This window comes from Crocodylus siamensis, chromosome 11, assembly GCF_052110815.1.
Source record: "Crocodylus siamensis isolate JL-2025a chromosome 11, ASM5211081v1, whole genome shotgun sequence".
Taxonomy (NCBI): domain Eukaryota; kingdom Metazoa; phylum Chordata; order Crocodylia; family Crocodylidae; genus Crocodylus; species Crocodylus siamensis.
The window spans coordinates 26,118,909-26,144,875 of record NC_143405.1 but is presented as its reverse complement, the minus strand read 5'-3'; the positions used below and the strand labels follow the sequence as shown (position 1 = coordinate 26,144,875).

At 45.4% G+C, this 25,967-nt stretch overlaps 1 protein-coding gene across 1 annotated transcript in view; it reads right to left on the bottom strand.

Moving 5' to 3' along the window:
• Positions 1-25,967, bottom strand: part of BSN (bassoon presynaptic cytomatrix protein) — a 515,952-nt gene that overhangs the window by 423,884 nt on the left and 66,101 nt on the right. The gene's annotated exons all lie outside the window — the stretch shown is intronic.

Sequence of the window (25,967 nt, the reverse complement as noted above, 5' to 3'; positions counted from 1 at the left end):
AAGAGGGGGGGCCAAGGCAGGGAAGAAGAGGAAGAGACAAGCAGAACAGAAGACAGCAGCAGCGGGTCCTCTAGCAGGAGCTGGAGCAACAACGACAGAGAGGGCACTTGAACTGAGTATATAATCATAGAAGCAGGGCAAGGGTGGAAAGGAAGGATGGACTGGTCTGAGGGAACAGCATGGACTTAGTTGTTTTGTGTGTGTTACACGCGTTGCGGATATTGTAACGGGTTCAGGTGGCCAGCGGGCCTTTGTACGGGTGCATGGGTGCGGTTTTTTTGTAACAGGAAAGGTTTTATCCTTTTGTGGTATAATAGGTAGAGTGTAGATATATATAACCTTATATACAGAGACACATATATCTTTACCAAAAAAAAAAAAAAAAAAAGCGCTCCCATTTAAAAAAAATAAAGGAATCAGTAGCATAACTTCTCAGCCACCTTTGTCTAAGATCAAATGTAATGGCTGAACAGAGGCCTGGTATAATGCCCGGATTTTTCCTAGAATTGCTATGGGAACACTGGGGTGGGAAAGCAAGAGAAACTCTCAGAGCCCAAAACAGCATTGGTGGTAGTCTTGGAGAGGAGAGTGACAGTCATGGAAAGGAAAGTGGGTCAAGAGATGAGAAGTGAATCAGAGAGCAGAAGCAAAGATCCAAAGTCTAATGGAGGATGGATAAAGGTGGGGAAGATGGCAGGAAGCACAGGAAAAGAGAAGGAGAGTAGTTCAGGGGGGAGGAATGAATCAGGAATGAATGAAATGAGGAATGAAAGAGTTATTGAAGGGAAGAGAAAGACTAATAGGAATAATAAATCAGACCTGTGAAAGAATGATGATGAGAGGAAGTGAAGAGCAGCAAGTAATCTACACCTGAGTATAAGAGCAGTAGTAACAGGGGAAGGGGAACAATAAATAGAAATGTATTTATAGGAAAAAAATATTGTTTAAAGTTTTAGATGTTAAAGCAGAATATTTGAATAGCCTGAGCACCTTTCCTAACTGGAAGTCTTGGGAAATGTTGTATTGGAGCCAAGAAAGTTACGAGGATTTTTGCAAGACATATGTGGCAGTAGGTGAGAGAGAAGAATTTAAGGGGATAAGTTTTATTGCAGGAAAAAAGACAGTAATTTTTTAACATGCATGGACATGCTTGAGATGGAAGAGGTAGAGAATGACTGGAGAATTATGTACAAAAAATTATGTATTTTGAGAAGATATATGATAAATACAGTATATGCACAGGATCATGGAGAGCTCAGGTGGTAATAAGGATGGATGACAGGAGTCCTGGTGGGGTGATGCACTTACTGCCAGTAATCCAAGTAGGGCCACACCAAGGGTTTACAGTGTATTTCAGACAGCCTGAACTCTGTAGCAAGTGTGGGCAGGAAAGACACCTGGCTGCATACCACCGGTATACAATATACTACAGATACAGAAGGAAAGAGCACGGGGTAGCCAAGAAATACTGAAGTGTGTAATTTGCAGGGAAGAGGGACATTTATAGCACCAATGCTCATGGTCATTCTCATATAAAGCTAGATCTCCAGGAGAGCAACAAGACAGAAAAGGGAAAATGGGGAAGAAGATGTTGATTCAGAATGCATGCCAATGGAGGAGACACCACAAGAAAGAAGAGTGGAGGAGAAAGAGAGTGAAATTTCAATAGGCAAAATGGCACAGCTGGCAACAGAGGAGGAAAGAGAAGGAAAGATAAGTGGAACAACTGACTTTGAGACAGAGGTGAGAGAAGGGAAAGAGGAGAGAATGATACAGGAGGAAGAAGGCGGAGTGAGGATAGAGAGGAGAAAGAAGGAAAGCCAAATTAGGAAAAGAAATAAATCACATGCGATGAAGCTTAGAAAAAAGAAGGCAGACAAAAGAGAGAGAGAGAGAGAGGGAGGGAGATGGGTTGATGAAATGCTCATTGGAGTTAATATGGTCTAACTCTAAATAAGAGGGGAAATGGGAGGGGAGGAAGTGGAACCTTTCTTAAATGTTAAAGCAATAAAACAACTGGGAAAGGCTATGGGAATGCAAAGAGGTGGGGAGGATTAGAGCTGACAGTGTCAAGCAGCAGCGTAGAAAAGTGGTTTCATTTGTAAAGTGGTAAAGATGTGAAATTTAAATGGACAAGCATGACATTGCATATTGCAGCTATAAATGTCAGGAAGTGTGTTATCGAGGAAGAGGTGGGATAAGTTTATGTCCATACTGAGTGGGATAAAAGTTTGCAGGAGTGTGGAATCTCATGGGAGAGGGATTACAAGTGTTTTGTAAACAGATGAGGATGGGGGCCATTGTGGTGGGCAAGGTCAAATGCAAGTGAAGCAGCTGCAGTCACAATTTTGCTCAAGAGTGAGGAAATGGAAGTGCTGCAAGTGCAAGTTATTGTGGAAGAGAAATGCAATGGATGGTGGTGGAGTTTGAAAAGAAACCATTAGACATATGTAATATATATGTGCCAGCTGAAAGAGAAGGAAGGATCTCCCTGTTTAAGAAATTAGATGTATATGTAGGCAGAGGGAGAATAGGAAAGGGTGATAGGAGAGGGGATGGGTAGGAGGGAGAGTTAGATAGCTCATCAAAAGTACTGATTAATATAATAAAAGAAGGAGGTTTAAAGGACATATGGGCCAGCAAGCAGGTGATTACCAAATGGGAGACAGGTGTTGAAGACTGATTTTTGTATTAACATCAACTGCTAGGGATTGAAAAAAAGGAGATCTTAGAGGTGACCTTCAGTGATTGCCGGATGCTGAGAATGGAAGTGAGTTTAGAAAAAAGTGAAAGTAGGGGAAAGGGATGCAGAAGTTAAATGTTCAGTTATTGGAACTGTAGAAAGGATGGAGGACTCTGAAGAGATACTACTAAAGTGTCTGGAAATGTTGGACTATGATAAAAAGAAGAAAAAGAGAATTTTTCAGAAATTGTGGTTGAAGAGAAGCAAGAGAGTGTGGAAGAGTTAGAAGAACTGCAGGCAAGGAAGCATGAATTATTAAAGGAGGTGGTAACAGCAGTATGAGTGAAAGAAGAACTGGAAGACATAAAGCGATGGACTGAAGAATGTTTCAAAAGGCTGAGAAAATCTTTCTGACCAGAGCATCTTGGGTGGACAAAGGGAAAGGATGGTATAAGTATTTTTTGATGAATTTGAGGAAAAGAAGGAAAGAACTGAAAGCAGTGAGAACTAAAGAAGGAATCCGAATAGAAGAGAGTGTGAAGGTGTTGGACACAATGGTGGAGTTTTATAAAGAGTTGTACAATTAAAGGGGAGTGGACGGTGGAAAAATGGTGTTCCTTGAGGGGGTAAAGGAAGGAATAGAAGAGGGAAAGAAACAAAAATTGGAGAAGTTGAGTATGAGAGAGGTGGAGGACTGCTTAAAAGCTTGCAAGAGAGGGAAGGTGCCAGGAAGATACAGACTTCTGGTGGAATTCTATGAAAAATTTTGGCAATGGCTGGGGACAGATATAATAGAGACATACCAGGAAGTAATGGAAGGTAGGGAGAAAGGGAAGGATTTTGCAGAAGGTGTGGTAATTATGATATTTAAGAAGGGAAATGAAGATGTGTTAGACAACTGTAGGCCAATAACCTTTTAAATGTAGACTACAAATTGATGGCAAAAGTATTGGTCAAAAGAATGCGCGACTGTTTAGTAGATGTGAACAAGAACAAATGTGTGCCATTTCTGAGAGGAGAATGTACCAAACTCTATGGTTAATGAGAGATGTCATATAGGATGTACAGGAGAGGAAAAGAAACACGGTCATAATGAGTTTAGAACTGGGAAAAGCTTATGATAGTGTTGAACATGAGCTCATGTTTCAAGTATTGTGGAGGACAGGGTTCCCGGCAAAGATGATCAGATGGGTTAAAGCGCTATACAGGCAGTCCTCAGACTTATGACACAATTGGTTCCTGAAAACCACATCTTAAGTTGAAACGTTGCAACTCTGAACCAATTTTCTCATAAGAAACAATGTTATAAATGGGGGATTGGTTTCTGAACCAAGGCCCGATACCCTATTTTCACTAAAAATACCCCAGAATTTTGTACTTGGTCAGTTATCGATGAGTCATATAGCTACATTAATGTATTTATATTGTAAATAGCCATCATATTGATTTGGAAGGACTTCTTTGAGGTGACTTTGCTGGACTTTTTGAAAGGCTCTTGGTTGGACTTTCTGAAGGGTTCTTGGCTGGAGTCCTCTCAGGAGTCTTGGCTACAGGTTTTTCCTGGAGTCTTCTCTGCTTTCTTAAATAAAGTGTCCAAGGAATTTTGGACAGATGTTCTCCAAGGAGATGAGCGATACAGCAAACGTGTTCACTGGTGCGGCATCACATCAGATCAAGCGTTGTAAAGTTGAAACTGATGTCATAAAGTTGAAACAGGGTGTCAATTTATAAACTTTGTAAGTGTGGAACGTTGTAACTCGAAACGTTGTAAGCTGAGGACTGCCTGTATAGTAAAGGCATCCAAGGTGTCCAGGACCTGGAGCCAGAGCTCCATGCGCAGGGCAGAAGCTTCCTGCACCCCTACCCAGAGTGGTGCGACAGCGCAGGTGCAGGTGACTGGGGCAAAACAGCCCCCTGCCCCAGCCAGCCCACAGATGTTTGTTATGCTGCAGGCCCAGGTGCTGCACAGGAAAGGGGGCATGACAGTCATGACTGCTGAACTCAGGACCCACCGGCACCTCCAAAGTGACCAGGACAGCCCGCTCCCCAGCCAGCCCCAACCTGGCAGGGCCAGACACCGACCAGGAGGGCCCCTTGTGGGGCACAGGGACAAGGATTATTCCCCCTTCCTCCAGTGTCTGGCAGAGGGGGCAGGAGGGGGACTTATTCTACCACTTGGCAGCAGCTGGGGCAGGCAGACCTGGCTGCCGTGCCCCAGGGGCAGTGGGGGTAGAAGGGAGAAACTCCCCCGCCCTACCTCACCCCCCTTCTTCAGGGGCCAATCAGCACTGGGGGGGGGAGGGCAGCAGACCTGGCTTGGGTCCCTGCCAGTGGGAAGGGAGGAGGGAATTAAACCCCTCTCTGGCCAATTCAGCCTGGACTGGCCATGCCCCACTCTCCCCCCCATACACACAGCTTCCCTGCAGCTGAGGGTACACTTTAGCACCCCCCGCACCCGACCTGAGCAACTGCAGGCATGTACACACATGCCTGTGCTGTTACAACCTGGTTCAGCCTAGGAAACCTGTAAAGGTTGAATCAATTCAGGCTCCGGCTTTCTGAATGTCTGTCCCTAGCCCAGACGTCAGGGTGATTGAAGTCCCCCCATGTGAACCTTGGCCTGTAACTGAGACACTTCCACTAGCTGTTTGAAGAAAATTGTGCAGTTCCATATTTAAATAAGAGCTTTTTGTACAAAGAAGGCATCATAATCTGTGACTATGAGGAGGTACACAGAATAAATTCCAAGAATTCAGGAGAAGTGAAGGCTTGACAGAGACAAAATAATTTGGCAAGGGGAATAAACTCAAAACATGCTCCTTTTATGCAGAGAAAATATGATCTGTTGAGTAGGTCTGAACGTCTACAATCTGCATTTCATTTACAGGCTTTCAAGGCAATATCTTTAAAAGCACAACAGAAGTGTGAGAAACAAGGCAAAGAACTTTCAAGCAAGATGTTAGTAACAGCTAGCAGACATTTAGCTATTGATTCAGCAAAACTCTAGCATATTAAGTGCTTTGCTGAATCAGGGCCTTAGAAAACTGAAAGGAACACACAAGAGATTTTTAAAATCTTTACATTAGAAAAGGAAGAACAATAATTTAACAGAACCAAAGAAAATTAAGTTTCAGAGAATACTTGAAAATTATTAATGCTGTAACATCCCAAAATTTAGGAACTCAGAACATGGCAAAACCTAGAGATTATTCCTTACGCACCAAAAGAAAGGCAAATTCAATAAACTGGAGATTTTGCAATGTCAGTCAATCAAAAAGCCATGAGAGTATCAGTAGTAACATCAAGCAAAAATGCATATAACTAAGAGGATCTCCTAATGCAATCTTGTATCTTGAAACTGAAGCATTCATCTGCACAAGGTGTTGAGAATATTACCAGAAAAGTCCTAGAAAGATTTTTTCCTCAGTGCCTCTCCCCTCCACCCAACTAAAACACACAGAGAAACCATAAAAATGTAAGTTGATGAGAAATTAAAATTCCATCTGGAAAAGTAAAACTGATACACTGTATTTAACATGTACAGTCATAAAAAAATCCTACCCATTAGGGCTGTGCGAAGCTTTGGGTGGTGATTTGCTTTGAACGAAATTCAGCTCAAGTCGGTGGCCGAATCTCCAAATCTGAATAGAATCAGGGGACCAATTAAAAGATCCAAATCAATTCAAGGCGCCCCGAATCTTCGGAATCAATTCAGAACAGTGATTCGAATCACCGAATCAATCACTGTCCCCCAAATCGGCCGAATCCAAAGCAAATACTAGCTGCTTCACACAGGCCTACTACCCATAGCATTGGGAAATGTAAGTCAGTGTTACTATCAGAACCTTACCATTTCCATTTCCTAACTTCTGTATGTTTCCATTCTTGTCCTTAATGTTGCATTATACTTCCTGTACCAACTTAACAATAAAAAATGAAAGAAATCCCCTATAGCAGTAATACTGCAGGTTTGAAGATGAATAAATTAATGAATAAAGTCTTAGAAAATCTCTCATGTGAAACAAAGTTGAAATGATGAGGCTGCTTATTTAAGAAAACTGCTGATTTAAGAAAGGTGATGAATGAAAGAAAGGAAAACCTAATTACATGTGTACAAAATAAAGAATAGTAGAGAGATGCTACACTGGAAACATCTTTTTGCCCAGTCTTATAACCTGAGAACCATAGGACCAAAAGGGATAAAATTAAACATAATTCAAAGACATATCCACAGTTAAACCATGGAACATTGCAACATAACAGTGAAGCCAATTGCTTAGTAAAATTTTAAAAAATAAGACCACGCTCTTATGGATAGCAAAAACTTTCAGTTATAATAATAAAGATTAACATAAAAGGCAAAATGGAGAAGGAAGAGTTTTATAACAGAATATCAATTTTCTTCCTTCAGACCATAAACCAGGCTCTACCTACAGGATTAGGACATTTGTTTCTATATGGATCACTATTTCAAGGCTGCCCAATGTCAAATTTCTTGTATCCCTTCTGAAGCATCTGCTCTTGTATCCTGTCAGTAACAAGATAGTGGGCTAGCTACATGGACCACTGATCCAGCACATTTTCTCTAGCACAACCATCAGTTATGGCAAACAACTCACAGACTATAGGCTGAAATTAACTGTTTAATTCCAAATATCAAATAATTTGAAATAACAGGCAGATGAGTAAAAATGAAAGTAATTCATGAAGTTAAGAAGGGAGTGCATTCATCAAGGAAACTGTGAACCTATTCCCAACCCAGAGAGAATGGTTTCTAAGTCAAGGAGAATGAACTCTTTCTCAGTGTGTCACAGAACACCCCAGTGCTCTGCTCCTATGAAGAGGGGAGGTGTGTAGCAGGACACTGAGACGCCTGCTACTTGTGGAGCAGCAAGTAAAGAGCCCAGCTGCACATTGCCAGGGCAACCAGTAGAAGTCAGCTGACAGGAAGGGGCAGGGCCTGGCCCCTATATAAACCCCAGGGCTGAGGCCAAGCAGGCAGTTCCCTGCTAGCAGTTGTAGAGGAAGGAGCTCTGCCAGACTGACCAAAGAGGAGAGGCTAGACCGCAGGTATAGCTGTGAGACTGGGGGAAGGATAGAGCACCCCGATGTGGCAGGACTAAGGTTATAGCCAAGCGGCTCAAATTTATGTTGTAGCCAAGAGGCTTGAGTTTCTGTTTGCTGTTTACAACCAGTGGTTTGGGTGAGGCTATTAAAGGTTGGAGGAGGCCTCATAGGGGGCCCACGATGGTGTGGGAATCCCAGCCCCAGAGACAGGGGCAGCAAGAAAGGTGCCACAGAAAGCACAGCATTTGGGGTATACTGACCCCGGCGTCAGTGAGGGCGCAGCATTTTGGGGGTGCAGACCCCAGCCTAGAGCAAAGGGCCAGGCACGGCTACGGCCACCTGAGCCCATCTGGGGGGGGGGGCGGTTTCTAGTAGTCTATTTGGCTGTTTTGGGCCTTGGCTTTATGTTTGGGCCAAATAAGCCAGCATACACAGAGTTCATTGGCAAGCATAGTCCAATGGCCATATGTACACCAGGACTATGTACACACACACATAACCCAGGTATGCATATACCTGAACACAAATCCTAAAAAAAGCAATGGGGGAAAGGAAGGCTCATTCCATAGTCTAGCCCCCCAGCAACTCAGTCAGGGATGGGCAAAGTACAGCCCGCAGCCTAGATCCAGCCCACAAAGCCATTTTATCCTGCCTGCAGGGCCCCTAAAAATTTAGTAAATTAATATTTATTTGCTCCTGGCTGCCTGACAGGAGATAGGGGAAATAGGACCCAGGGGGAGCAGTGCAGCCTCACCCCACCCCCAGCCATTTCCCTGCTTTTCTTCCCCCGCAGTGCCACGTGGCTCCCAGCTGCATCACTGGACCAGGGAGCACGGAGCCCCCACCAGTACTCCAGGGGCTGGGGGGGTGGTATGTGTGTGTAGGGGCAGAGTGTGTGTGTGTAAGGAGAGGCAGAGTGTGTGTGTGTGTCTGTGTGTGTTCATAGGGTGAGCCCCACATGTGCCCCCACCATACACATGCACATACATCCCCTCTCACACTGCCATACATGCAGACCCCCACAACCCCTCATGCACCCAAGCCCCCCCACACAGCACCCTACAAACCCCCTAGCGTATCCACCCCCACAAACATACCCACATACCCACAGCCCCCCACAAACCTATACCTACCCCCCACGTCCCCTACCCACCCCACAATATACAAGAGTAAGACTTCATTTTAAGCTATTGTGCAATCACCTCTATGTACACTATACAAACGCATGTAAATCAGGACAAAAGGTTTTTTTTTTTTAAAGTATTATTTCTAAAATCAAATTAATGAAGGTTGTAGATGTTCAATATTTAGAATATAAATTTGGTACTTTTCTGTTTCTGAGATGGCAAAATCCCTTGCTGAAAGGAGTACTTCCGGGGGCGAGGGGAGGGACTTCTGATGGCAAAGGTCAGGGGTTCGTGGGCAGGACTTCCTGTCACAAGATGGTGACCAGGGGGCGTGGCACCTGTCAAGGGGCAGGGCTACTCATGCTGCCCTTGACAGCTTGCCAAAACCTGGTAAGTAGCCCTCCACCTGAAATAATTGCCAGATCCTGAACTAAGTGCTTAGGGCTAGAGATAGAGGACATTTTTACACGTGTGCTTTGAACTAAAGCTCATCAACTGTGTTTTATTTCAAAGAGCTCCAGTGCCATTTTTTCAGCACAGTGACACACAGGGATGCTGATACACGTGACATGGAAGGCTGCCAGCCAGAATCAATTTCCATGCTCCAGAAGACTCAATTAATTGAGTCTGCTCCGATGCGCCAGATTTCCAGCGCGTCAGAGCAGGCTCCCAGCACGTCTATAGGAGTCTGACGATTCTAAGCCCAATTCACCCAGGAGTTTTAAATGTTTATCTACCTGACTTTCCAGCACACTGCTCTCACTACTACACCACAGATTAGGTGTTGTTCAGACCCCTCTCTGCCACTCTTTTTTAAGTGCACCACTGGCCCTTGCATTTAATAGTCACTGGGTAGGGTGGATAGAGGACAGTGGAGTGGGAAAATTTTTGCCTCATTGGGATCAAGGGTCCAAGCTGGGATGCAGGGCCTGCATCCTTCCAGACCATCAAGCATCTCACTGACCTTCATATCCTCTAGCTTGCTCCATTCCTCCTAGATCCACATACAACCCTACTTTGGCTATGCAGGGGTCCAGCTTCCAAATAAGTGCTGGAGGGGGCTCTGAATAATACACGACTTGTGGCACTCTGGTTAGAATACTGTGATGGGAAGTCAGAGGGATGCAAGTTTAAACTCCCTCTGGGTAGAGGGGGTCTAGAACCTGTGTCTCTGATTTCTTAAGTGACTGCTTGAATCAATCAGGCCCTGAGTCTAAACCATGAGACAGTACTTTTCTTTCACAGTCTAATACCTACTAATCACAGATTTTTGGCTGTCCATATTTTCAGGAATTACATGCCAGTAGGCATCCACAACAGGTATGTATATGTGGTCACATATATATACAGCCAGTGCACAGCCTACTGTGTATGTTCAGTCTACATGTACCAATTTATGCATCCCCACTGCAAGCAGGACAGAACAAATCACCTACATATAAATACCACTTTGGGCATTTATGAGGATAGAAAACTTTCATTTAGATGTGCAAATTTCATGCTATGTGGCCACAAAATGGCAGTTAATACAGCTTTCTTTCCCCATTCTCTGAGGAAGCCCCTTCCACGTGGGGCATAATGGAGGTAAGCAAGAGAATTTCTAGGACCAAAAGAAAGTCTGGCCACATGTGCATCACTTCCCTTTTACAGGCACCACAAGTGATGTGCCCAAAAATTGAGCCACCGAGAATCATTAGACACTTAAAAAAAAAATCGTGCACCATCTAAAAGATAGTGTGACACCAATTTGGTGTCACTGAATCAACACCACTTTTGGGGCAATTCTCTACCTCTGGACTCCACAAGAAAGAGCCTATTCAGTCTCCCACTCCTGAGAGCTTCTCCTGTGATGCCAGGCCTGGTATTATTTCACAAGGGACAAGCCAGCTTTTGAGACCCTGCCTCTTCTCAATCCCTGGTTCCCCCAGGGATCTGTAGCAGTCCCATGTCTGAGAACTCCTCGTTTGGTCAGCTCCTGTGAAGCAGAGAGAGATTTCTTCTTCAAAGAGGAGGCAGCAGAGTGCCGACATCCCAAACAGCACAGGCAACTGCTTCAAAAGTCTTTATTGTGCCACTCCAGTTACTTCTGTCCTTCCTTGGATTCCCTTCTGTCCTCCTGGGACTCTCTCTCAACCCTCTAGCTCTCTCAAAACCTCACTCATTCTCCTCAGGCTCCAGACAGCTCCGCCTGCAGCAAAACAGTTACCAAATTTGATTCTTAACCTGGGGACAATGCTCACCCAGTAAAATGATACATGATGTCAGCTCTTCTCCAGATAAATCACCAAAGGCTCCAAAGAGCTACTACCCCATCTCACTATTCTGCATTACATACAAACTCATGGGCCACATACAAACTCCACAAACCTCTTTGCAGTGCCACAAACCACATGTGTTGCATGTTAAATTGTGAGTGGTGCTGCTAATTTGCCCAAGGCTGCCTACTCCCTCATCTCAGGGCACACTGTGCCCCAGCCAGCACCATACCTAGGCTCCTGGTGACCCTGAGTGAACTTTTAATATCGGGCCCCCCTTTGCCAGAGATAATGATAATAACAATTGGACAATAAAAAAAATTACCATTTTTGGGCCCCCTTTCTGTCCAGGCAGCAGCCACCTGGTTTGCCCATGTCCATGTCTGGCTCTGGCTCTGGCTCTGGCTCTGGCCCCAGCCAGCTGGGGAGCAGCTGGCTGGGTTGCAGGGTGCCTCAATGCAGGAGCTCTGCAGGGTGTGGAGACAGGGGAGCAGGCTAGCCCTGGACTGCCTGCTGTCCTGTCTTCACATGTCTCTTCCAGGCTGGCCGGGACACAGGGTGCCTCAGCATGGGGGCTGCCTGACAGCTAGCCCTGCACTGAAGCACCCTGTGCCCCAGCCAGCCCTTGCTGCAGCACCTGGAGCAGCAGGACAATGCATCTCACCGCAAACCACACAAGCAGGGGCATGTACTGCAGCACAAAGTAGCAACACAAATTCGTGCTGCTGCAAACACACATCCCTGCTTTTGTGAATGCGGACGGAGTACAGAATCCTGAATAGAATAGGGAATATCATTGATCCTCAGCTCCCAAAAGAACAAGCTGGCTTTCAGAAAACGCAGTGCCTCGCTGACCAAATTATATTACTTACATGTTACAAAGAAAATGGATTTGAAATGAGGCAGAAAACAGGCATGGTCTTTATCTCACAGCTGCCTATGACGTTATATGGCATCTGAGGCCTCAAATATAAATTGCACTCCATGATACCTAACTATGCACTTTCATCATAAATGTGATCTCCAGCAGATCATTTAAACTTACTACCTGCCAAGGAGAAAAAAACAGAATATGAACGCTGAAGAATGGAGTCCCCACAAGGGTCAGTGCTAGCTAGCACCAATACTTTTCAAAGTATATAATCTCAGACTCACCGCATACAACATCTAAGCGGCACGTGTAAACTGACGATGTTGCCATAGTAGCCCAAGGAACAGATGTGACAGAACTGGAAAAGACACTGAGAACTGACATCATTGCTTATCTCCATGAGTGGCGCTTAAAGTTGAACATCAATAAATCAGTATCGTCGCTCTTCCACCTGGACAACTGTCGAGCCAAGAGCATGCTGAATATCAGAGTAAGCAACCACATCCTTCCTCATGAGCATACCCCAACCTACCTAGGAGTCCCTTGAAATCATTCCCTCATCTATATACACCATATCCAAAAGGTCAGCAGTAAAGTCTCTGCATGGGTAGCTGCCTAAAGATGTTTAGCCAGCATGACATGGGATTCCAACTTCAAAGCGCTCAGAAACACCACACTTGGAATGGTATATGCCCCAGCAGAACACTGTGCTCCCGTATGGTCCCAAAGTTGTCACACTAAAAAGCTCAACCTGTACTTAACAATGTGCTGAGACTTATAACAGATTGCACAACTTATACACACACAGATGTACTCCCTGTACTCTCGGGCATTAAACCAAGTGATACAAGACAGACGCTAACAACATTACTGGCAATAGAGGAAAGAGATGATCAAAATCACTAGTTCCATTAACTATTAACTGAAGACCTGAACAGATGGAGACTTAAGAGGTTTAAAAGTCATAAACTTTACATGCTGTATGTACATGAAGCTGACAAACTCCTGGAAGAGACTGGGGATGCTGAACCAAATCTATGAGCTGCAATGGAGTGGGCCAACTGCTGGGAAAGGTCAAACCTATTCCTACAGTATTTGATGACAACACCAAACGAATCCCCCCATTGGGCATGACCTTAACAAAGAAGCGTGGGTCCAGCTGAACAGACTGAGATCTGGATATAGACACTTCAAATCAACACTTTACAAGATGAGTGTCTTGGACAGCCGCCTGTATGAATGTGGTGCCTAACGAACAGCACAGCATTTAATTGGTTAGGGTCAGAAGGGAGAACAAGAAGGGTGATGTCATGGTGGGTGTTTGCTAGAGACTACCAGACCAGGAGGATGTGGTGGATGAGGCTTTCTTCAAACAGTCAGTGGAAGTTTCCAGTTCACAGACCCTGGTTCTCATGTAGGACTTCAATCACCCTGACATCTCTAGAAGACCAGTACAGCAGTGCACATGCAAACCAGGGAGTTTTTGAAGAGTGCTGGGGACAACTTCCTGGTGCAAGTGTTGGAAAGGTCACCTAGTGGCCATGCTCTTCTTGACCTGCTGCTCATAACAGGGAAGAATTGGTTGGGAATGTAGTAATGAATGGCAACATGGGCAGCCGTGACCACAAGATGATTGTGTTCAGGAACCTGAGGAAAGGAAGTCATGACAGCAGCAAATTAAAGACCCTAAACTTCAGAAAAACAGACTTCAATTCACTCAGGAAACTGATGGGCAGGATCCCCTCGGAGGCCAGTCTGAGGGGGAAACGAGTCCAGGAGATCTGGCTGTACTTTAAAGAAACCTTACTGAAGGCACAGGAACAAATCATCTTGATAAGGAGACAGACCAGCAAGTATGGCACAAGACAGCTTGACTTAATAGGCAACTCTTCAGTAAGCTAAAACACAAAAAGGAAGCTTATAAGTGGAAATGTGGACAAACAACTAGGGAGAAGTACAAGAGTAGTGTTCGGGCAAGCAGGAATGAAATCAGGAAGGATAAAGCATGACTGGAGTTGCAGTTAGCAAGGGACACAACTGGGAGAGGTCCTAGATGATTGTAAAACGGCAAATAGAGTGCCCACCATTAAGAAAGAGAAGGAGGAGGATCCAGGGAACTATAGACCAGTCAGCCTCACTTGAGTTCCTAGAAAAATCATGGAACAGGTCATCCAAGACTCCATTTCCAAACACTCGGACAAGAAGGTGATTAGGAACAGTCAGCCTGGATTCACCAAGGGCAACTTAACCCTGACCAACCTTGCTTTCTATGACAAGATGACTGGTCTGTGGATACGGGGAGAGCAGTGGATGTGATATATCTTGACTTTAGCAAAGCTTTTGATACGGCCTACCACAACATTCTTTCAAGCAAGCTAAGGAAGTATGGATTGGACAGAAAGGTCTTTAAGGTAGATAGAAAACTGGCCGGATCATCCAGCTCAGAGGGTAGTAGGCAATGGCTCAATGTCTAATTGGCAGCCAGTCTCAACTGGAGGGCCCCAGGGGTTGGTCCTGGGGCCAGTTTTATTCAATATTTACATCAATGACCTGGAAGATGGTATAATAAAGTGCACCCTCAGCAAGTTTGCAGATGACACCAAGCCAGAGAGAGTAGTACATACACTGGAGGGTAGGGCTAGGATTCAGATAGACCTCTGGAGGACTGGACTAAAAGAAATCTCATGAGGTTCAATAAGGAGAAGTGCAAAATCCTGCACTTCAAACAGAACAATCCCATGCACTAGTATAAGCTGGGGGCTAACTGGCTAAGCAGCAGCTTTGCACAAATGGACCTGGGGGCTACAGTGAACAGTTAGCTGAATATGAGCCAACAGTGTGCCCTTGCTGCAAACAAAGCTAATGGCACACTGGGCTGCAATAGCAGGAGTATTGCTAACAAATCAAGAGAAATCATTCTTCTCCTCTATTCAGCGCTGGTGAGACCACATCTGGAGCACTGTGTTCAGTTTTGGGGCTCCCACCATAAAAGGGATGTCGACAAATTGCAGAGGGCAACGGAAGTGGTTAGGAGGCTGGGCCACATGACTTCTGAGGAGACGCTGAGGGAACTGGGCTTATTTAGCCTCCAGACAAAAAGACTGAGTAGGGATTTAATGGCAGCCTTGAACTACCTGAAGGGTGGTTTCAGGAGGATGGAGCTAAACTGTTCTCTGTGGTGGCAGATGACAGAACAAGGAGCAACGAACTCAAGTTGCAGCAAGGGAAGCTTAGGTTAGATATTAGGAAAAAACTCTCTCACTGGAAGGATAGTAAAGCCTGGAACAGGTTACCCAGAAAGGTTGTGGAGTCTCCATTCTTGGAGGTCTTTAAGACCTGGCTAGACAAAGCTTGGCAGAGATTATCTAGTTGGGAATGGTCCTGCTTTAAGCAGGGGGTTGGACTAGGTGACCTTCTGTGGTCCCTTCCAACCCTAATTTCCTATGATTCTATGATTCTAATTGAAAGTTACAATCTCTACAAATGTCCAGACAGGATAGATGGACTCCGCAAGCTGAGTGACAGTACCAGACAGTGGCTCAGATTTATAAGCTGATATCTGACATCATACAAAAGAAATGAGACAGAATGGCACGGGGAACCAATTAGGCTGCAATAGTGTCTGGGCTCTGGTACAAGACCCAAACTATCATCTCCCCTGTGATGGCCAAAACCAAAGAAATGAATAAGCAATAAATATGTGCTTCTTGGAGGCATTTGGAACTTTTGTCTAATATGAAGCTTGTATTTTTGTAACCCGCAAATGTAACTTGTAACTGTTTGTGGAACTGACTAGGCCTCAAAGACAAAGCTATAGCTGTGAAATTAGCTGACCTAATAGTTCTTTCTTGCTCAGAATTTAGCCTTGATGATGATGAAAACTGGATTCAACTGCCTAGCTTATCCAGTACATTTCAAGAAAGGACATCTCAAAAAAGCATAGTCAGAGAGTTCTGAAGGGGCTGGATTTAGGCAGGGTAATGTTAATTTTAAACCTGAGATGCTGTGTTGCAATTTGCTTATTGGATAAACCCAAGTCTGGGTGGTAACCTTTTATAATAATTTTAACACCTTTTAACCCCATAGGATAATAGCTATAAAACAAGATTGTGAATGGCCCTAAAGCCAGCAGATTAGCATAAGACTAGGTATAAAAAGTGTGTGCATCAGGTGACCAACAGGAACGGGAAAGAAAGGAGAGAACAGGACGGAAATTGCTGTTCCAAGCCCGGACTCCAGACTCCCGGCGTGAGTGAGGATCGGATCCTGACCAAGGGACATTCCCAGGTAATCCTTTGGACAGCGTTGATCGGGGACGCCTGACTTCGCTGGAATCACCTGGCGCGCACCTGGCATTGAGGGACTGCTGATAAATTGCCAACCCATGTCTGTCTATTTGTTGTTTTAAACAGCCCAGGGGCTGATATTCTCACAGTGCCTAGCTGGCCTGTGACAGATTGATCTATTTATCTGTTGTTATTATCCGTTATTATTTACTATTAGCTCTTTAATATTGCATTATCTGCTTATTGCATTTATCTCTCTGTTAACTGTTGTGTGTGTAAACTATAATAAATTTGCCATTGTTTTACTCCCAACTCTGCCTCCTCAATCCCAAACCAAACAGCCAGGTGGCTAAATTGATATACCCACAGTGCCCAGCTGGCCTGTGACACTCCCCCTCCAGTGAAAAGGGCATTTAGGTGTCCTGCTTATATTATTATTTACATCACTTATTTATATCAACATATGCTCACACTGAGACACCCCTCACAAGTGCTCCCCACAAGAACTATAGGCTTGTTCACAGCCCACACAACCCTTTTTGTCACAGCTGGTTACTCCTTTTTCTCTCATTGTTCCCAAAAGTTTTTATTGGTGCAGGACAACCTGGGTACGATAATCTGACCCCTTGCAACAAGCATTAAGATTAAATGTATTAACATAATATAGCCCCATTAACAGATTCAGATTGCTACAGTCACCTTTGTGAAGGTCTGTATAGTAGCAAAAGCAATATGAGTAAGGGAATGGGTCACGTTTAAACAAATGAAGAGTTGTTTTTATTCTGCTTTACATTCAGTTATACAGGATGCCAAAATAAGATCAGCAAAACAATGTTCTGGTGAACAACTATTCTCAAAGCCCAATTCCCCAAATTATCTATTTAGAAATCATGCACTTGAAGGTATTTGCAACTGAAATGCATGTGAAACTTGAAACAAAAGAAAAAGTTGGGTCATTTTTAATCCTATATCCATTTTGAATTTGATTGTTTAAGCAAAATAACATGGTGACTCAAGCTGCAGAGGGATAAATGACACATTAATGAAATTCACCAGTAACACTAAATGAAGGAGAGCTATAAAAACAGTGAGAAAACAGAAATATAAATGGGATCTAGAGCTACTGGAAGCCTGGGCCAAAAATAATACAGATACTCCCTTTGGGAAAAAAAGGAGGGGGAGAGACATGGGAAAAGATCATTCTGACAAAGCCCTTTGGGCAAGAGTATTCAACCAATTATATACAAGTCTAAAGGAAGAGAGCAGGGACTGAATTCTTCTGTATTCTTTCTAGTTACCCTCTTTAAATGCTATTAAAGAGATTAAAGGCTAAGCAAAGGCATAAGAAAGGAATATTTCCATTTGTTTGCAGCAGAAGAAATCCCTAATAAGTTAGCAAAGCTACAATATTCATGGTTTTAGATGCCAGTAGTGAATTTTGGCAAATGCAGCTGGATGACAAAAATTTTAGACTTTGTATTTTCACTTAGCCATTTGTCAGGTACAGATTTATCAGGCTTTCTTTTCAGTTCCTAAAACATATCAAGGAAGGTCTGGTGTATCACTCCAATACAGGTTATATAGGTGATAGACTAATGTGGGGAAGTGCCAAACACAGCCAAGATGAGAGGTTTAAGAGATTTCTGGATAGGTATCATGAAAATAATCTGCAGCTAAATAAAAACAAAGGGTAGAGTGGCTCTGACAAAAAGAAATTATTTGTGACGTTACTTGAAAAACATGTCTGACTCCAATAACTCAAAACCTGTTGCAGTCACTTGCAATGGCCACACCCATGTGCAAGTCTGAATTGCAAAGATTCCTGGGAACTGCTGCATACATTTATTCTATGATTTATCCTATGCAGATCAACAATAGCTGCTCCTTAAAGCAACTGTTACGAAAAAAATAACTTAAATATGCCTGGCTGTCAAGGCATGAAGCGACATCAACATTTAAGAGAATTTCTTACGAGACCACCAGGACTGAAGTACTCTCATTTTGGCCCCATAGCTCTTTCCTTCCTGGCTGCCCAGAGGACTGGCTTCAATAGGAAGAGGCATGCAGTGTATTTATATCTCTGCCTGCTCCACAGTGCTTCATTAACGGTTGGGCCCTTATGGCATTCTGCTGGGAGACAAGAGAGGTGGGACACCCTGGGGCTGAGGGAGGGCCTGGAACCCAGCTACCCCATGCCCTGAGCCAGGGCTCTAAACACTAGGGCAGATCTCGAAGCTGGGGCCAGCAGCTGCCTGCTGTCAAGGTAGAGGACACTGTCCCAGCCCGCTCCCCAACTGACTGCTCGCTCCACGACTGGGTATGGAGGCTCCTTGCAATCTGAATCCAAACCGTATGTATGTAGCCTTGTAGCCCAAATCCAGCCTGAGGACACAGGTGAGTTTGACACCCCTGCTTTATATAGTCAAGAAGAACTGGAATTATGATGAGACAGGCATGTTTTAGTTAGGTTTAAACTCCCCATGAAATTAACTGAAAGCCACATACTTTTTAGGTACTAAAATATCTATCTCTGGAGATGGTTAAGTTCCCATTACAGTGAATGGAGAGGTGAGCAGTTCTGAAGCACAATGCAGAACGTGCCTTCAGGGGTGCTCTAGCTCCCCACTAAAAGTATAGGAGAGTGTCTGCACAGGTATTTATATAGTTACATTAGCCACAAAAATGCCATCTTAAGTCAGAGACACTGTAGTGGGTAATTAAGATATTGTCCGGGGTCTCTATGCAAATAGCCATGAACTCTTGAAAAACTTGGCTGCGGGGAGCTTTGTAGCTGTCGGGAACAAAACCTCTGCCTGGTCTGTAAGTAGATAAAACTGTTGTGGGGCAAATTCTGTAAGGACATAATCTTCAAAAATTAAGAACTGGGCCCCACGTTCCTTCTTACCCTGTCCATTTTAAGTTAGTTTCTCATTTCTAGGCCAGTCTACTGTGACCACTGCCTGATATTTGCATTTTTATTTATAAGAGGAATCACCATCAATTAAGCAACAGTGACTTTATCTTAGTATTCCCCAGACTTCTTCCTGATCTTATTGCACCCTACTCCCCAGATTTCTAGATACACCACACTCTGCTTCTTGAAGTCTAAAATCACTCCTGTCACAGTCTATTAACCTAAGGTTTATCAACTTATATCAAACACTTCCCAATAACTGGTACCACTCCCTACTCTTCACCTTCCAAAACAGTTCCTCCCCAGATTTCAGAAGTGTTACGTTTTATTTTCCACATTATAATTCAGAACGCAGCCTTCCAAAAGCACAGCAACCATAATGCTGCCCGACCCAGCCTCAGGGAGCAGGAAGGGATGGGGCAGGGCAATGCTGCACAGCTCATGATGCCAGCAACCTGAAATGGTTATGTGGCATGGTGCCATGGGAGAGCCCATAGGAAGCTGTAAGTGAGGCAAGGCCCCATGTAGGGGTGCCTACCCCCACATGCATGGTGCAATAGGGTGGAGGAGCACCTGTCTGCCTCTGCCACATGCAGGCTTGGGGGCCTGTGCTCCCACTAGTGTCACCCTGATGATGTGCAGCCTCTAGTGGTACTGCCCCCAGCCACTTAGAAGTTGGACAGCCCTTCTCTAAAGCAACACCATTTAGAAACTGAAATTTCTGGTACTGGGAATCTACAGGATTTTGGATTCTAGGGCTGGAAGGGACCTCAAGGGTAATCTATACCAGATGCAGGATTCACTCTTCCTAAACCATCCCAGAAATATGTCTGTCTAGCCTCTTCTTTAAAATCTTCAATGGAGATTTCACAATTTCCCTAGGCAGTATCTTCTGTTGTCCTACTCTTCTTATAGTTAAGGATTTCTTCCTGATATTTGATCTAAATAAGCTTTGCTATATTTTAAATCTAATGCCTCATGCCCTGCTCTCTGTGACGATAGAAGAATGTTTCTTGGTCTTGTTTGTAGTTTCCTTTCAAATAATTGAAAACTGCTATCATACTATTGGCAAAGACCCGGCATACTCATCACATGCATGGGCCCTTTAAATAATTCTGAAGCTACTGACAGACCTGCAGCAAGAGAGGTGTGCCAGGCTGCTTAAACTGGCTGTTGTGGTATAAGAAAGCAGAGAGATACATTTACATTTCAAAGTGAGCAGCAGATGCTTCGTTAACATCTACGAAAGCTGGGAATGACCAGAAGCACTGATTGATGTAGCTGAATGCAAAGAATGTTACTTAATGCTATAATTAATAAATGTATTTTTGTTAGAATGTTTAGATAAGTTGTAAGAACCAAGCAACCTTATCAGACCCTAAAGTTCAGAGGTAACAAATTAATGTAAATGAAAAAAAAAAAAAGAAACAAGGAAGTCTTCCTTTTGGCCCATTTTGCTTTCTCAAAGATATGAAGTTTTACTAATTGACACTTTTCTGGTCCAGGAGAGATCTGGTTTAATCCAGTTCTGAAAGTTTTAGTAAAACAAAAAAATTTAAGTTAAACAAATCAGGGATCATGTATTAGAATATTAAGATTATGTTTAGCAGCCATCTATAAGTAGTAGGTATAGGCTGTGGGGAAATTTGGGAACTTCTACATACAGTGACATATAGTGGACTGTTTGCCTGTGGGACTGTGCGGAGGACCCCCTGCTGTGAAGACCATAAGCCTGGCCAGCTTCACACAATGGCAGCCAAGACCTGTACTTAAGATTATGCTTTACCTCAGTTATTAATCTTGCTTGGTCAATTAATTGATAAACTTCTCACATTGGCTGGAATGATCCAAGGGTCTGTTTAATTTTTTTTTACCTGTCCACCCCATGTAATATTTGTTAACAATATACCTACCCCCTCATCTCCTTTTCTCCAAGCTAAACATAACTAGTTTCTTCAACCTTTCTTCATACAACTTGCATTCTAACTCCTTTATCATTTTGATTGTTCATCTTTGGATCCCCTCCAGTTTCATTATATTCTTCTTTAATTGTGGTGCACAGAACTTGATACAACACTCCAAATGAGGCTTAACCAAGTGCTGAAAAGAATTATATTTTCAATATATCTTTCATATAGTGCTTCTATTAATGCACCCCAAAACTGGATTTGCATTTTTTGTAACAGTATCACAATGATTTATGGTAAATACGTGATCTACCATAAACCCCAGATCCTGCTTGACAGTACTACTGCCAAGCATGTTATCTTCCACTAGCAAAATGCCTGTCATGAAGGACAGGGAGTGGGGCGGGAGGAAGGAAGGTGGGCGAAGCAGGAACGGAGACCCGCGGCCAGTTCCACGCCCCCCCCACACTACCCTGGGTATAGCCCCTCACCCCCCCACCCGCTGCCACTCCAGGTCTTACTTTGCTCCTAGCCCTGCTGCCGCTCTGGGTCCTGCCTGCTCCCCCACTCCTGCCACCGTTCTGGGTTGTGCCCTGCTTCCGCTGCCACTCTAAGTCCAGCCCCATTCCACCCCTCTTCCCCAATGCTGTGTGTGTGCAGGGGCATGGCACGCAGCTGCATGCGGGGGGGGGGTGGAGCATGGAGCAGCCACAGTGTGGGGAGGGCTCACTGGCTGCGTGATGTGGGGAGTGGCTCTGGGGTGTGACGTAGAGCATGCAGGGGGTGTGTGGCACACGCCGTGGTGTGGGGAGCAGCCATAGCATAGGGAGCACTTGCGAGTTGCATGGCATGGGGAGTGGTCCTGGAATACAGTGCAGGGAGGTGTGGTGCGCGACTACAGGGCATGGTACAGGGAGCAGCCACGACATGGGGGTGCAGGGACTGCCTGCCGGCAGCAGACCCAGGGTGTAGCACAGAGTGCATGGAGCAGGAAGCTGCCATGGTGTGGGGAGTGGCCGCAGCCTGCACCCACATGGCATGAAGAGCGGCTGCAGGGCGTGACATGGGGGGCCGTGGTGCTTCGCTACACTGGGGGTGCGATGCATGACCACAGGGCATGGCACAGGAAATGGCCATGGCACAGGGGAGCGTGGAATGCCTGCTGGCTGTAGCCCCATGGGATAGGCAGCAGCCATGGGGTGCACAGGTGGCATGGTGCATGGCCATGGGGCATGGTGCAGGGAGGGGCCAGGGTGCAGGGAGTGCCTGCAGACTGTGCCCACGTGAAGCAGCCCCAAGATGTAGCACAGGGCATGCAGGGGGGCATGGTGCACAGGGGGGTTAGCATGGCACATGGGGGGGCATGCCACACAGGCATGCAAGAGGGGTGGCGCGCAACTGTAGGACATGGTCCAGGGTGGCGTGGCATGATGCATGGGGAAGCGTGCCAAGCACACATGAAGAGGAAGTGGCATATGGTCGCAGGGCATGGCACGGGGAGCAGCCACAGCATGGCAACTGCCTGCCAGCTGCAGCCATGTGCCACGGGGAGTTGCCCCAGGGTGTGGTGTGGGGTGTTTGGCTGCATGGGCAAGGGGGGTGGCACACACCCGAGGGGCGTGGTGTGGGGAGTGGCCACAGTGGTGGGAGCACCTGCTGGCTATATGGCATGGGGTACGGCTCTGGGGTGTGGCGCAGGACACACGCAGGGGGCATGGTGCACAGCCGCAGGGTGCTGCACAGGGAGTGGGCGTTGGGGAAGCACCTCACCCTGCGGCCACGTGCTGCAGCTAGCGGGTGCTGCCCATGCACCCACATGTCATGGCATGTGGTCGGACTAAATGATCTGCTCAGGTCCCTTCTGATCCTAGAAACTATGAAACTATGTCAACTCCCCACCGCCCCTGCACGCCCCATGGCTGCAGCCAGCAGGCACTTCCCATGTGGGGGGTGGGGGGCATGCCTTGTGGCCGCAGGATGTATGCTGTGCCCTGCGGCAGCATGCTGCAGCCAGCGGGTCCTTTCTGCACCTACCACACCCCCCTGTGTGACCTGTGCCCCACAGTCATAGCCAGCGGGTGACCCCCCCACGTGGGGGGGCATGGCACGCAGTCGCAGGGTGCTGCGTAGGGAACGGGCACGGGTGGCACGCCCCACCCTGTGGCCATGTGCTGCAGCCAGTGAGCTCTGCTGGCACACCCCACAGCCACTCCCTGTGTGGCACTCTGCGGCTGCGTACTGTGCCCCCCCCAACCATGCCACATGCCACACCCAAACAGGGCCGTGCGCCATGCCCCCTACTGCCCCGCCTCCACTCATCTCCCCTTCCCTCCATGTGGTGGGGCACAGCCTGGCTCCCACTGCCTCCGCCTGTGTGTCTATCTGTCAGTAAGGACACAGGCGGCGCATGTGCACTTAGCCCAGAACATTACAGACAGACAGACACACAGATAGAAGTGCTACAGCTTTTATTATATTAGAATTCTATATTTGTGCATTTGTTTTTTTCTTCCTCTTTTTCCCCCTTACATTTGTCTTTCCTGAATTATATTTTGTTATCTATTTCCCAGTTCATCAATTTATGCATATCCTTTTTAATTTTAATCCTAAACTGCAAAGTGCTTGAAACCACTCTGTTTGGTCATGTGCATACGTGATCAATAAGCTCTCCAGTCCTTTACCTAAGTTATCAATAAAAATGTTAATCAGCCCCAAATCCAGAGAAGACCCAGTGGAATCCCATTGAGAACTCTTGCCATTCTGATGTCAATCCATTTATAGTTATTTTTTGCTTGTGGTTATTCAACCAATTATGAATCCACCTACTAGTAATTCTATCTAGCCCACAGTTCTCAATCATACTTAGTAAAAAGTCACATGGGACTGTGCCAAAAGTATTACTAAAATCTAGGTATGACACATCCACTGCCTTTCCTTATACACCAAACAAGTTACTAGGTCCAAGAAAAAAATCAAGTTAAAATGTCATGGTTTGCTCTTTACAGAACTGTGTTGGCAGCTAGTAATCACCCTTTTTTCTTTGAATATTTACAAACTTAATATTTATAATTTGTTCTAATGCCTTCCTGTCGTAGAGCACTCAGGTGTCCTGCGCCTGAGAACAGAAACAGCTCGGGAGAGACCCCTAATGGCAAGAAGGGGGAGGCCCAGGTGCCAGTTACCAGGGCAGCCAGAGTCACAGGTGCTGGTTGCCAGGACAACCACTGGGGAGCCAGCTGACAGGAAGGGGCAGGGCCTGGCCCATATAAGCCCAGGCGTGAGGCCAGGAGGGCAGTTCCCCTCTGGCAGCCGAGGGAGGAGGAGCTCGGCCAGCGTATACGGAGGGGAAAACCCTGACTGCGTGAGCAGCCCCTGGTCGCTGCTATGGGTTGGAGTATTTTCCCAGTGGGGATTGAATGTTGTTTGGCCGGACAATTTAGCTTTTTATGTTATAGCCCAGAGGTTTTGTGTTTTTGTGTTCACTGTTTTAACCGGAGGACCAGGGGAGGCTATTAGGGGTTGGAGGAGGCCTCATAGGGGCTCCACAGTAGCATGGGAACCCCGGCGCCAGAGAGGGCGTGGCATTTTAGGGTGCACTGACCTCAGATCCAGAGCAAGGGGGGACAGTGAGGAGCCCTGGAGAGAGGGCCGTGAGGAGTGAGAAGCCCCGGAGAGAGAGGGCAGTTAGAAGGAGGTAGAGGAGAGGGCCAAATCACAGCAGCGCCCAGGTCAAAACCACGTCAGTACCAACTGCAAGGCCTGGGCTGCAGTGTAGGGGAGGAAAAGGAGCTGCAGATAGCGCCCCCTGGCACCAGGGTGCATAAAGTGGGCAGCCTCCCACTAATTACATCAATCAATTAATCAATTAAGATCAAGGCTTGGCAGGCGAGTAAGCAGGCGGTTGGCCCATAACAGGAGGGCAGAGTCACCAATAAGAAGGCTCCAGTAACAGTACTCCTGTCACACTTCCCAAGTATTGAAGTGAGGCTGTTGGTTCTGTGATTCCCTGGATCTCATTCTTCTATTTTTAAAAAACGGGCATTATGTTACCTCTTCTCCAGTTCTCTGAGACCTCAACTGTCATTAATGAGTTAGCCATTGTAAGTGGCTCTGATATTCACTCAGGACCCAGGGAGGAAGTCTGCTACATCCTGCTGACCTAAATTAATTTACATTAGGGAAAAAAATTCTCCCATAGTTTTTACTTATTGTTATCTGCATCCCAATCTCATTTAAATTAATTTAACAAGTCTCTGTGAAAAATGAAGCATTGGGTTGCACTGAGAAACCACCTTCTTTGTGTCTTCTCTTAATAGCTCACCTTTTCCACTATGATCAAAGCCTTGGCTTGCCTAATCTTTTTTTTCTAACTATTCTTTATTGTTTTGAACAGCTTGCTCTAGTCATGACTGAGTTTTTGCTACTGCTTTCCTAATTTTGTCCCTACACATTCATACTGTTCTTTAGTATACTTTCTTAGTGACAGGCTCTTCCTTCCATTACCTGTAGAGTCACTGGCTGGTCTTTAATGTAATTTTTTTAAAGATACCTTTATGACTCAGACTCACATTAACTTAAGCTTAAGGGTTTGCCTATACTGCAGCAGCAGCATGTTTGGACCACTATGATGGTGTAGCAAACCCTAAGTGAAAATAGAATGTAGGTACCTAAGTTATATTTGTGCTTTTGAAAATTTTACCCAAAATTCTGACATTCTGACATTTCATTAATTTTACCTAGGAAATGTATGGAGATTTTAATACTTTTCAACTATTTGCCTCCCAAACAGCTGCAAAAAACGTTACCTGTCCTGTGTTTCAGCTAAGAATTTATATGTACTCATAGCCAGAGATGCAA